This window comes from Lissotriton helveticus, chromosome 3_1 (assembly GCF_964261635.1).
Source record: "Lissotriton helveticus chromosome 3_1, aLisHel1.1, whole genome shotgun sequence".
Taxonomy (NCBI): domain Eukaryota; kingdom Metazoa; phylum Chordata; class Amphibia; order Caudata; family Salamandridae; genus Lissotriton; species Lissotriton helveticus.
In genome coordinates, this window is record NC_136061.1 from 158,495,696 (window position 1) to 158,508,041 (window position 12,346).

The window sequence follows — 12,346 nt, forward strand, 5'->3', positions numbered from 1 at the left end:
CACTTTTGCTGCACATTATTTTTCCAAGCACGTACATGTCTTTTCATCCTAATGTTTATTGTAATCCTTACATTTTTGGAGCCACCTCTTCAAATTAAGTTTTGTTGGTCTGATCTTTGGCCATTTTCATTAATGCACCATACAGTTAAACAGATGTTTTCTTCATTTACCAAAGATCATCTGTCTGGAGCTGTCCTTCTTGTGGAAAATGATGTCCTCAATTTGTAACCTACAGTGTCCACTCACAGTTTTATTAAGAGCTCAGCTGAACATATTTTTCATAAACCCTGTCAAGCTTGGCAGCAAACGAGGGCGTGGCCAAGCAACATGGCCGACAGAACATAAGCTCCGTCGGCTCCCGACAGGCCGACACAAAAATCCTGCTGAAAAAATCCTTTCAGGTCTCGTGGGCAGTAAAAAAAGGTGTCCACGAGCCCGGACTGCCGAGGGGCACATCCTGTCCCACTTTGGGGCTGCTAGCAGGCTGGGAAGCGGAGGCGACGGCCCGGGCTGTGCAGAGGCGGGGCCGAAATAAATCGAGGCCGGGGTCTGCGGCCTACCTCCGCGTGACGGAGGCGATCTGAAGCCGGAGGGTCCACTGCTATTAGGACCCCCCGAGGAGTGGGGAACGTCAACGACGGAGCGGGGCCCACTGTCAGCTGGGTCCCCTGCGTGGAGGGGCGCGCCTGATGCCGGCTGCCCAACGCTGAGGGCTCCGGAGATAATACCTGCGCCGGACTGCACGGAGCGGAGGGGACCGGAGTGCGCGCTCGGAGCCCCGCGGGCCTGCCCCTTGGAGGGGCGATCTTGCTTGGGAGGCGCCCACTGGCATTGGGGGCCTCCCATCTGATTAGGCGATCTGCGGGAGGCCTGGTGACGGGTCCGAGTGCCGCGACAGGTGAGCCCGGTGGGCTGGCGGTGGGGGCGCCCTCCGGCCCTCCTGTGCTGAAGCGGAGGAGCAGCGATCTGACGGAGGGGACGCCCTGTGGCATCGGGAGCCTCGGGGGCCTGCAATCGTGCGGGTGCGGCCTACTGTGAGTCAGCGCTCCGGGCGGCTTGGGCTGAGGCTGCTACTGGTGCTGTTAAGGCGGGGGAGGCCCCGGGAGCCAGGCGAAACGTGAGGACAGCCCGGGAAGGCTGCAGAGACGGCAAAAGGGCTCCTGCAGACATCTGAGGACTGCCGGGGCGTCCGCTGGGCCCTGTGGCTGGCTGACTAGCTTGTGGTGTGGAACTATCCTGCAAGGTGACATCGGGATTGAGGCTGCCGGTTTGGGACTAGGGGACTGAGGCTGGGCTACAGCGTGAGACTCCTGAAGGGCCCCAGTGGAGGTGTGAGAGTCAGCCCTCGTGGACTGAATTATAGGGACTCCTTCGATCGCGCGCCCGCCGGTTTTAGCTGCGGCGGAGAGACGGTGGCCCTGGTGCTAGTTGATGGCCCTGGCATGCCCGTTCTGAGCAGTAGACGCGGCCCCTACTCACCTGTGTGACTTACCTAAGTACGCTGGAACTGGCCCCGGATGCGGCATTGGTATTGGGCTCCGGCACCGAGCACACACCAAGAAGGGCCCATGCAGCATGAGAGGAACACTGTGGTGAGTTGATGCGGACAGAGGGTGAATTAGTGACTGAAGAATAGATCGTACATCACCTTCATCCACACGGGCCTTGGTGTGGGTCTGTTAGGAATTTCTTTACCACCTAGGGGCCCTGGGGTGACTCTATTTGATGTCTGCAATGCATAAAGATAAAACGCCCCGGCCTCGCAGACAAACACCATAACGAAATATACTACCCAGCGGCTCCTCTCGCAGAGGGTCACGCGCCAGTCGGGGCAGGACGAGGGGATGCGACTCCCGAAGAGCCCTCCCGGGCGGAGTTGTTAAAGGCGATTCAGGGGTCCCATTCTGCCCTGGAGCGTCAAATTGAAACGGTATCCATTGATGTGAATTTATTACGGACATTCCTGCGAATAGTGGCCAACAAGGTTTCTGATGCGGAGGGAAATATCGTCCAGTTGCAAGGAGAGGTGGCGTCCCTCAAAAAAACAGTCTCGCAACTTACTGCCACGACGGGGGCGCTGGAGTGGAGAGCCGAGGATGCGGAAGGGAGAGCCCGCCACAGTAACATCAGGGTTCTTGGTATTCGGCAACGGGCGGAGGCAGTCAACGCAGAATACTTCCTGAAGCACTGGATTCGTACTACACTGTGCCCTGCGGGTCTGTCGGAAGTCTTTGTGATTGAACGGGCTCATAGAGCGTTGGTTCCGCCGCCGAGACCCGGAGCTCCACCACGGACCCTCATTGCCAAGATTCTCAACTATCGAGATAGGGACTGCATCCTTAAAGCGGCGAGGGAGACTGCAAATCTAACGTTTGAAAATGCAAGGGTCTCCATCTTTCCGGACTACACCCAACTGGTCCAGGAACAGCCGAAGTCCTTCCTAACAGTTAAACAGAAGCTCCGGGAGTTACACCTACAGTATATGCTGCTCTAACCGGCTAAGCTTAAGGTTATTTCCCAGGGAAAGGCGCACTTCTTTGAAGCCCAGGAGGAAGTCTGGGAGTGGCTTGAGATCTGGGGGATGCCCTTCCTCCAGGAGAGCAGAGGGGAAACCGAAACACATGGGGGATACGACCGCAGAGGAGGCGCACTAGCAGGCGACAACGTCAATCAAACACGGCTGAGCGAGAAGAGGGATGGCGAGTCACGGTGGGAGAGGATGGGGCCCTCCGCCTGGATCTGACGGAGTCTGAAACCTTGCCAGCGACATCAAAGACTCCCCCGCCAGTAGAAGTACTGGTTCCAGATACACTGCAGCCCACCGCTGATATTGTTTCACCTACCATTGCTACGATTCCAGAGACGGCAGAGCTCAGGGGCGGACATCGGAGGCCCTGTCGTGAGGAGCGGGTGTGGTCCTGTATGATTTGTTGGATTCCGGGGCTGGTGGCCGGCTGCGCTGGGGCTGCTCCCAAAAGGGAGCCTGCACTCAGTGTAATGCTTGAAGGGACGTTGCTGCTCGTAAAGGAGCGATGGGTTGGACAAACTGGGGGATCCTTAACTGTATTGGCCAGAGCCCTGTATTAATGATGTGATAGCGGGCCTTGCTGGGAGCTAGGTGGGGGGTGGGGAGTTTTCCTTTTATCTTTTGGGAGGTTTAGCCCTGTTGGGCGAATGGGGTGGCTGTGCACGTACTGGCACCAGCATGGGAAGGGCATATCGGCAAGTTGTGTTGTTGCAAGTATATTGCTCGTGGGTGGGGGGAGAGTTTGGAAGGGGTTGTTGAAGGGGAGTGTTTTAGGCAGCGCATGTATTACATTTCGGGCACAGGATTGGAGGGACACCGGGGGTAGCGTACTGTGGGGAGGCGGGCTACATCATCAGACATGGTGTTTAAGTTTATGAGCTGGAACGTGAGGGGACTGGGCACATGCACTAAAAGGTATAGAGTCCTTTCTTTGCTTCGTAGACACGGGATCTCAATTGCATGCCTCCAAGAGACCCATCTTACGGATGAGGAAGCACAGAAATTGGGGGAAAAAGGGACGGGGTCAGGTATTCCACTCCTCCTTTTCAACGTATGCTAGAGGGGTATTGGTTTGGGTAGCGCCTGGGGTCCCATTCACAATTCAATATGTAGAAGCGGACATACATGGCAAATACCTGCTTCTCAGGGCAAAATTAGATGGTAGGAACATTATCATATTGAATACATATGCACCCAACGTGGATGACCCGGTTTTCTTTCGGGCCCTCCAGGACGTCCTGATTCATGATCTGGGGGCCCCAGTCCTTTGGGTCGGGGATTTTAATTGTGTTCTTGACCCGGCCCTAGATAGGTCCCTGCCCCGAGAAGGTACAAAACCCCGTATGACTGCGCGGCTTAGGGAGGTTATAGAGAATATAGGAGCGGTGGATATTTGGCGTCAGACAAACCCGACCCGACGCAAAAAGTTTATACCTGTTTTTCCCCCACTCATAACACATATAGTCGCCTTGATAGGGTCTTAGTAGCGAATGCCGAGCTTAATATGTCCATAGAGGTTACCCACCAGGCTCGCTTTTTATCTGATCACTCCCCGGTAGCATGCATGGTACGATGGGGAACCCTGGTTTCCCGCCCTCGGACTTGGAGACTCCCGGTGGATATCCTCCATGACCAGGGAGGGAGGGCACATGTAGAAACAGCTCTCGGGGACTATGTGGACCTTAATTGGAAGGAGGGGGACCTCTCCCTGGCCACCAAATGGGAGGCCCTAAAACGGTGGTGAGGGGAGCCTGCATGGGACTCGCATATGGAGTCCGGAAGCAGCTTCTACAGGATCTCCGGATGGCAGAGGATAACCTTTTAAATGTCCAGGCCGCCCTGCAGAGGGAGGAGGAGCAGACTGGCCGAGTTCGGGTGCATGATATTGTTGACTGGCTCGACAAGTATACCCTAGGCCAATACAGGCAGCGTCTTCATAGGGAGGGAGACAAGTCGGGCGGCTTTTGGCTTGAATCCTTCAGAAAGAGCAGACCCCGGAACGTATTGTAGCATTGCAAGACTCAAAAGGGGACATGGTTCATTCGGAATGTGCCATCCTTGATGTTCCCTGATCCCACCTCCAACAAGTATATACTGTAGACCCAGACATATCCGAAGCTTCTTCTTTCCCTTATCTACAGGGACTGACCCTGCCGTCCCTCTCTGAGGCGGACCGGGAGGACCTGGATGTGGCACTAACGTAGGGTGAGGTGCGGGCAGCTCTGGCTCGCCTGCCGCGCGCAAAGTCGCCGGGAAGTGATGGGTTCCCACCGGAATTTTATCAGGAGTTCGGCGGAACACTGTCTCGTCTCCTCTTACAGGTATTTGTTGAGGCATTTGAGAGCGGTTCTCTCCCACAGAGCATGACAAGGGGGGGGAATTTGCATGATCCTTAAACCAGGGGGGGGACACAAACACGACCCTTCTTTGTATCGCCCGATCACTATGATCAATACAGATGTGAACATTTTGACCAAGCTATTGTCCACTCGTCTGGCACCTCGTATGGCGCATTTGGTCCATCCGGACCAATGAGGATTTATTCCTGGGCGTAACACCGTCATGAACCTACGGCGCTTGAATCACTTCAAACACGAGGTCCAGGGGAAGGAAGAACAGACTGTACTGGTATCCATTGACCTTGCCAAGGCGTTTGATATGGTTGATTGGGGCTATTTGCAAGAGGTTCTCCGAGCGATGGGTTTGGGCCCGAATTTTTGCCGTTGGATCCGTATCCTATATAAGTCCCCTCGGGCTAGGGTACGACTTGGAACAGCGCGTTCAGAGGAGTGGCATTTGGGACGGGGTACACGACAAGGGTGTCCCCTTTTGACACTACTCTTTGCCCTGGCTATAGAGCCTTTTGCAGTTCGGATCCGCTCTGAGCTGTTGCAGTGGGGCATACGGTGGGAGATACTTTTAATATTATCTCACTATATGCAGATGATGCCTTGTTTTATCTGAGAGCCCCAAGAGAGGCGCTCCCAATATTGCTATACCATCTAGATAGGTTCGGCTAAGCGTCGGGACTGAGGCTCAACAGAAACAAGTCCCTGATCGCTATCGGGTCTTGAGTTGGTGCCCGAGGAGGACTTGCCGGGGCTTGGGCTGCGATGGGAAAGGGAGAGCTTTCGTTATCTGGGTATTCAAGTGGCCTCAACGGAAGCACAATTACTGGCCCGCAATACTGATCGGGTGATAAAGTCCCTGCAGCAATCAGTGTCCTTCTGGAATACCCTGCCGCTATCTCTCATGGGTCGGCTGGCTGTTGCCAAGATGGTAATGCTGCCTAGGACACTTTACGTCCTCCAGAATACGCTGTGTCCTCTCCCCCTAGGGTCTTTCAGACCCTGAACATGCTACTTACGTCCCTACTTTGGGCGGGCCGGCGTAGTAGAGTAGCTCTTCATACAGTGGTGCGCTCCTATGAGGAGGAAGGCCTAGAGGCCCCGCACTTTGATTTATATTATTATGAGGCGCAGCTGCAACCGGCTGCCAGATGGTTCGCGGATGCGGACGTTTGGGAGATGCAACTATTATGAACTCCACCCACTCTGGATCCCCATCTGACCCTTGCCCTCACCAAGTCTTCAACAAAGCCAGCACAACCATCGCGCCCCACCTCCGAAAAACAATCAACAGTTCCTTCGAGACAGCAACTTTCCCGGAAAGCTGGAAGCATGCCGAGATCAACGCCCTTCTGAAGAAGCCCAAGGCGGACCCCAAGGACCTCAAGAACTTCCAGCACATCTCCCTGCTCCCGTTCCCGGCAAAAGTGACAGAGAAGATTGTCAAAGAACAGCTAACCCGCTGCCTCGAAGACCACGACATCCTGCGACCCTCCCAATCTGGTTTTCGCAGCAACCACAGCACCGAGACCGCCCTCATCGCCGCCACTGATGACATCAGGATCCTGATGGACAAAGGAGAAACAGCCGCCCTCATCCTCCTGGACCTGTCAGCAGCCTTTGACACAGTCTGCCATCGCACTCTATCAGCACGCCTCCATGACGCCGGAATTGAAGAGAAGGCCCTGGCCTGGGCCACATCCTTCCTCTCCGGCAAAACCCAGAGCGTCCGCCTCCCACCCTTCCGCTCGAAATCCACCGAGATCATTTGCGGCGTCCCACAGGGATCCTCCCTCAGCCCGACGCTGTTCAATATCTACATGGCACCGCTCGCCCACGTCGCACGACAACATAACCTCAACATCATCTCCTACGCCGACGACGCCCAGCTGATCATATCCCTCACCGAAGACCCCCACACTGCAAAAGCCAACCTCCACAGAGGAATGAAGGCCGTAGCCGACTGCATGAAGGACAGCAGACTGAAGCTGAACTCAGACAACATCGCTAGGCACAGCCCCGGAACCCACAGACCACGCACGCAACCTGGGGGTCATCCTCGACTCCACCCTCTCCATCACCAGGCAAGTCAACGCCATCTCCGCGTCCAGCTTCAACACCCGCCGCATGCTCCGCAGGATCTTCAAATGGATTCCTCCCGACACGAGAAAAACCGTCACCCAGGCCCTCATCACCAGCAGACTCGACTACGGGAACACCCTCTACTCAGGAACAACAACCAAGCTCCTGAGACGACTCAAACGAATCCAGAACGCCTCGGCACGACTGATCCTCGACGTTCTCCGACACAGCCACATCACACCCCACCTGAGAGGCCTGCACTGGCTCCCCGTCAACAAGAGGATCACCTTCAAACTCCTCATCCACGCACACAAAGTCCTATACAACACCGGACCCGCATACCTCAACAACCGTCTCAGCTTCCACACCCCCACCCGAAAACTCCGCTCAGCCAAACTCGCCCTCGCCACAGTCCCTTGTATCTGGAAAACCACCGGCGGCGGCAGAACCTTCTCCTACCTCGCCGCCAAAACCTGGAACGCTCTTCCCACCAGCCTACGACAGACTCTGGACCTGCTGGCCTTCAGAAAACTCCTCAAGACCTGGCTCTTCGATCAGTAGCGGCCCCCCCCCTCCCTCCCCAGCGCCTTGAGACCCTCACGGGTATGTAGCGCGCTTTATAAATGCAGTGATTGATTGATTAGCGGGTAGAGCAACGGTACAGGAGTTACGGGGGGCTTTGATGCGGGGCAGAGGGGCGAGTGAGACTTTGCCCTACGTCGTAAGGCACACGGCGAGCGTTTGGCACTGATCGATTCATAGAGTGTGTCATGCGAACAGGGCCCTTCCATAGGGACCTGCCGATCTGGATCCTGGCACCCATGGTGACAATGGTTCAACATATGTCCTTCCGTGCCTGGCGCGAGGGGGGCTGTGAATCCCTGGCCGACCTATACCCCACCGAGACCTTTCTAACTTATGAACAAGCGGAAGAGACCTTCGGCCTTGGGAGAGGGCAGTATATAAATTATCAGGGTCTGCGCGATGTAGTGCGGTCAATTTGGGCTCAGTATCCGGAGGCGCCCCCAATGACTCACACCTTAAATATTCTTCAGTCCAGCGGCAGAGTACGCAGGCTCATTTCCCTAATATATGCAGCTATGCGACGGGACTCGGCCCCGGGGGTGCCACCGGCCTGGGCGGCCTGGGAGGCGGATTTGGGTACGCCGCTGGACCAAGGGCTGCGTGAGCGCATAGGGGCTCTAACACAGAAGGTCTCATGTAACGCACGTTTTAAATTAATACATTTTATCTTCCTACACCGCACCTACCTTACTCCGATCTTATTGAAGCGTTATTCAGCAGACAGGGGGGATAGTTGCCCCAGATGCAGAGCAGAGGGGGCGGGTTTCCTGCACTTAGCTTGGGACTGTCCGTTAATTAAGCGCTTTTGGGCAGGCGTTGTAGGTCACATATCTGCCACTACGGGCCTCCGCATTACACTGACACCTTTGCACTGTTTGCTGGCGCTGGTCCCTAGGCTGAGGAAACGAAAGCTGGCCTATAGATTTCTGCAATTGATGTTGGTGCTGGCTAGGCACAGGGTGGCTATCCCTTGGATGGGACAGAGGGCCCCAGAGATACCCCACGGCTCTGAGACGTGAGAGAATGGTCCCTAGCCGAAGAAACACATATGCAGCGCAGCAGGAGAGAAGGGAAATTGCAAGAGGACCTACTTGCCTGGGGAGCCATGTGTATTACAGGATGGGGGCAAACTTCCCAAAGCAATTCAGAAGGGACGAGCAGCGAGTTATTTTCGCCGCAGGGATCGGGGACGGATGAGGAGGCAGGGGAGTCTCCTAGGTTGTAGGTAGTACAGTGCTCGTCTGCTATGCCTCATGGGTTACATGTATCCAGGTAAAGCCAAACAAAAGTGCCATAATGACAGTCGATTTATATACGTGTATTGTTCTGATGCCAATATAAACCTGAAAAAAAAAGTTAAAAAAAAAAGCTGCAATGGAGATGATAAATAGCCCAGTCAATTAATGTGTTGTAAAATGTTTACTTTGTTTGTTTTTAAAGCTGTATTAATTGATGTAGATTGTAAATCTCGATTTAAGATCAAAATCGCTAATAAAACCTTGAACATTGGAGAAAAAAAAAAAAAGCTTGGCAGCAAACATGCTGGTACTGTTGACTTGAGTCATCCAAATACACCCACAAGAACTTCCTTGAGACTACTACGACAGCACATGCAATGAAAGAAGTACATGTCTTATGTCTGTTCTGGTGCTCATTTTCTGACCTGCAGGAGCTGGAAAGTGTGACAAGTGGGGGAAACGGAGAATGTTCTATATGTGAACAACTAAGCGAAAGGAGGGACTCAACGTTATAAGACAAAAGTCTAAAATAATCGGCGTCCACTCCATTCATCTCCAGAAGTGACGAGCAGAGCCAAATTTATGTTCCACTCATGCGCGCTGACGTTCGTTCCTTTCTTTCCATGCTTTCAATTGTGGATCTGAAGCTCTACTCCTCCTTCACTCTTTGAAGGTATTTTTCCACCAACATTGTTCAGCTTTGAAGGAAATTTGTCACTTCTAACACCATAGGGCTTAAACCTTGTAGGAACAGTTGCAAACCGATATCTGTCCTTGATCCCCGAGGTGTGCCTCTTGTGCTCGGGTTTGTCACACAACTCTAAGGCTACGACAACTGCACCCAGAGGAATCCACAGGCACCTGAGAATGTGAAGCCAAACTCTATGTGGTGGCGAAGCACGGCAAGACTCCACGCAAGTCTGGTTCCAGATTAAAGTCTGAGTGCGGACCCTTTCACGTTCCTAAAATCATTTCCATGCAAGGAATTTGTTGTGGTCGTAGTCTTAGGGTAAGTCCAAGAAGTAGGGTTACTGCTGTACGATCCATCCTCATCTGTGCCCCTTGAACCCACTTCAGGTTCTACACCGGCATCGGTGCGGACTTTGGGTCCAGTACCAAAATCTGCATGACTCCCTCGAAAATGTATGCCACCGACGGAGGAGCCACAACTCCACCTACTCTCTGACTGTCTCAACATTGCAGAGGCCAAACCCAGATTTTGATGTGGTGCAACCAATACTAAATCCATTGTACTCAAAGACTACGCATGCAACACTACATCAACTTTTTGGATCTGAGTCTGACCAGAGCCAGTCATATGTAGATGATGATTGAGGGGATGGAGTTGGAAAGAGGTTGCCCCACCTTCTGATTAGAACATTTGGGTTGGACACCCCGTCTGATACTGGGTTAGCCCCCCTCACTGCAAGGACACTGGCGGAGGATAATATTTCCTACACACCTGTGTTTAGAAGGCAATGCTAAGGTCCTTGACCATGATCTCCTTACTTTGGAGGTAAAAGTGAATGTGCCAATGAAGGTCTTTCAGCCTGGCCACTCATCGACTGGACCTCTCCTACCCTTCAACAAAGGCCCTCACTGACACACTGTTGAGAACTTGGAATAAACCATGTTCTGGTCCCCTGGTCAATCGACAAGTCCCCCATCGCCAGCGTCAAATGCTGAGGGACATGGTCTGTGAGATCTTGCCAGTATTCCTGGAGGACTTGCGGGCTTCTTTGGGCCAAACTATTCAAGATGGATGGGTTGTGGCTACTCCTTTGCTCTACCATTCGTTTCCTACCCACCACACCAGCCTTATATGTCAGCACAGTTTTTGGAGGACCACCTGCCTGTTTAGCATCAGGAGGTGCAGGCTCTTTTGGGCAAAGGAGCCATAGAGAGGGTACCGGCCTCATAAGTTTGCAATGGATGTTACTCCCTCTACATCCTAGTGCCAACGAAGGATGGAGGTCTTCATCCTATTTTGGATCTTCCCCCTCTCAACACCTACTTGCGTAAGGACAAACCCAAGATGTTCATGTTGGCTGGGTTCTTTCTGCCCTGGATCTCATAAACAGGATGGTGGCTTTAGACCTGTAGGATGTCTATTTTCAAATCCCTGTGCTCCAGGCCCACAGGCACTACCTCTGGTTGAAAGTGGGGCAGTTGACTTGCTCCCTTGCGGAATGGCCAGTGCACATGGGTTTTCAGAAAATTGATGGTTGTGGTCGCTACCCAACTTCGGAGGTCGGTGATGCCACTCTTCCCTTACCTTGACAACTGAATGTTGAAGGCGGTCTCGCCACAATTATTCAAGGAGCACCTTCCGGCAATAGTGAACCTCTTGCAAGGGTTGGGTTCTCCCTCAGCCTGCCAAACTCTCACTTCTCACTCCTTTGTGCGGGGTCCCTTTCATCGGAGACATCCTAGAAATGGTGCGCTTTTCAGGCTTTTCAGCCAGAACAACAAATCCAGGACATTCGAGCTATGATACTGATGTTTCAGCCTCTGTTCTGGGTCTCTGTGAAGCCTGCTGGACTCCTGCTTCCTGCTCCCCAACCATGCGAGATTATATAAGAAGACTCTGCAGTAGGACCTGGAGTATCATTTGACCCATCACCAAGGGAACATGTCAGATTCCATCCTGGTGTATGAGGAGACTGCAGAATATCTGCAATGGTGGCTGTTAGACTGCAGTTGAAATAGTGACCGACCAGTATCCCTGCCCCACCCAGAATTGATGGTGGTGACTGACACATCACTGCTGGGTTGGGGTGACCATCTGGGACGACTTTGCTATTAGGTGGAGACCCACCTCCAAATCAATTTGCTGGAGTTGTGGGGGATTCGCGTGGCATTTATGGCCTTCCTGCTCACCATCAAGGGAAGTCTAGTACAGGTTCTCACGGATAACACCGCCTCCCTGTGGTACTGCCGTAAGAGCCCTACACCTCTCAAACTGGCTGAATCGTCCAGGCACTTTCCTGGTGGAACACCACTTGGCAAGATCTTTAAGCTTAAGGATGGACAAACACAACCTACACCTCGCATATCGCAAATGTCAGTTACACCCAGAAGTGGCGCGCAGGGTATCTTCCAGGAATGGAGACAACTCTGGCTCGATCTCTTTGCCAACATTTTTGATTGCTGGAGCTTCCAAGAGGGCTCGCTCTCGAAAGGCATTCTGTCTTAAGGTAGGACTCTTGAATGCCTTCCTGCCACTGCCTCCCTTGTCACGAACTCTGAAGATCAGGAATGATCGTGCCAAGTCGTCCAAGTGGCTTTAAATTTGGCCAGGAGAGTGTGGAATACGGAACTTATGTGCCTGAGAATCTGTCCTCCAAGCAGGCTGCCGCTTCAGGAAGACCTTCTGTCGTAGCAGCAGCACAGGGTCATGCATCTTGGCCTCCCCAACCTTCATCTCCACTAGTGGAGATTGAACGGCAACAGTTAATCTCCTTTGTCCTCCCTTCCGAAGTAGTTGAAGCTATCCGAGCAGCCAGGCTGCTACATAAAATCAGCGAATTCTGGGCGCTCGGATAAGTTTCTGGCTAGAAGCAGTA

General features: G+C 53.3%; 1 protein-coding gene across 2 annotated transcripts in view; it reads left to right on the forward strand.

The window, feature by feature from the left end:
- MYBBP1A (MYB binding protein 1a) overlaps nt 1-12,346 on the forward strand; it is a 678,288-nt gene that overhangs the window by 507,638 nt on the left and 158,304 nt on the right. The gene's annotated exons all lie outside the window — the stretch shown is intronic.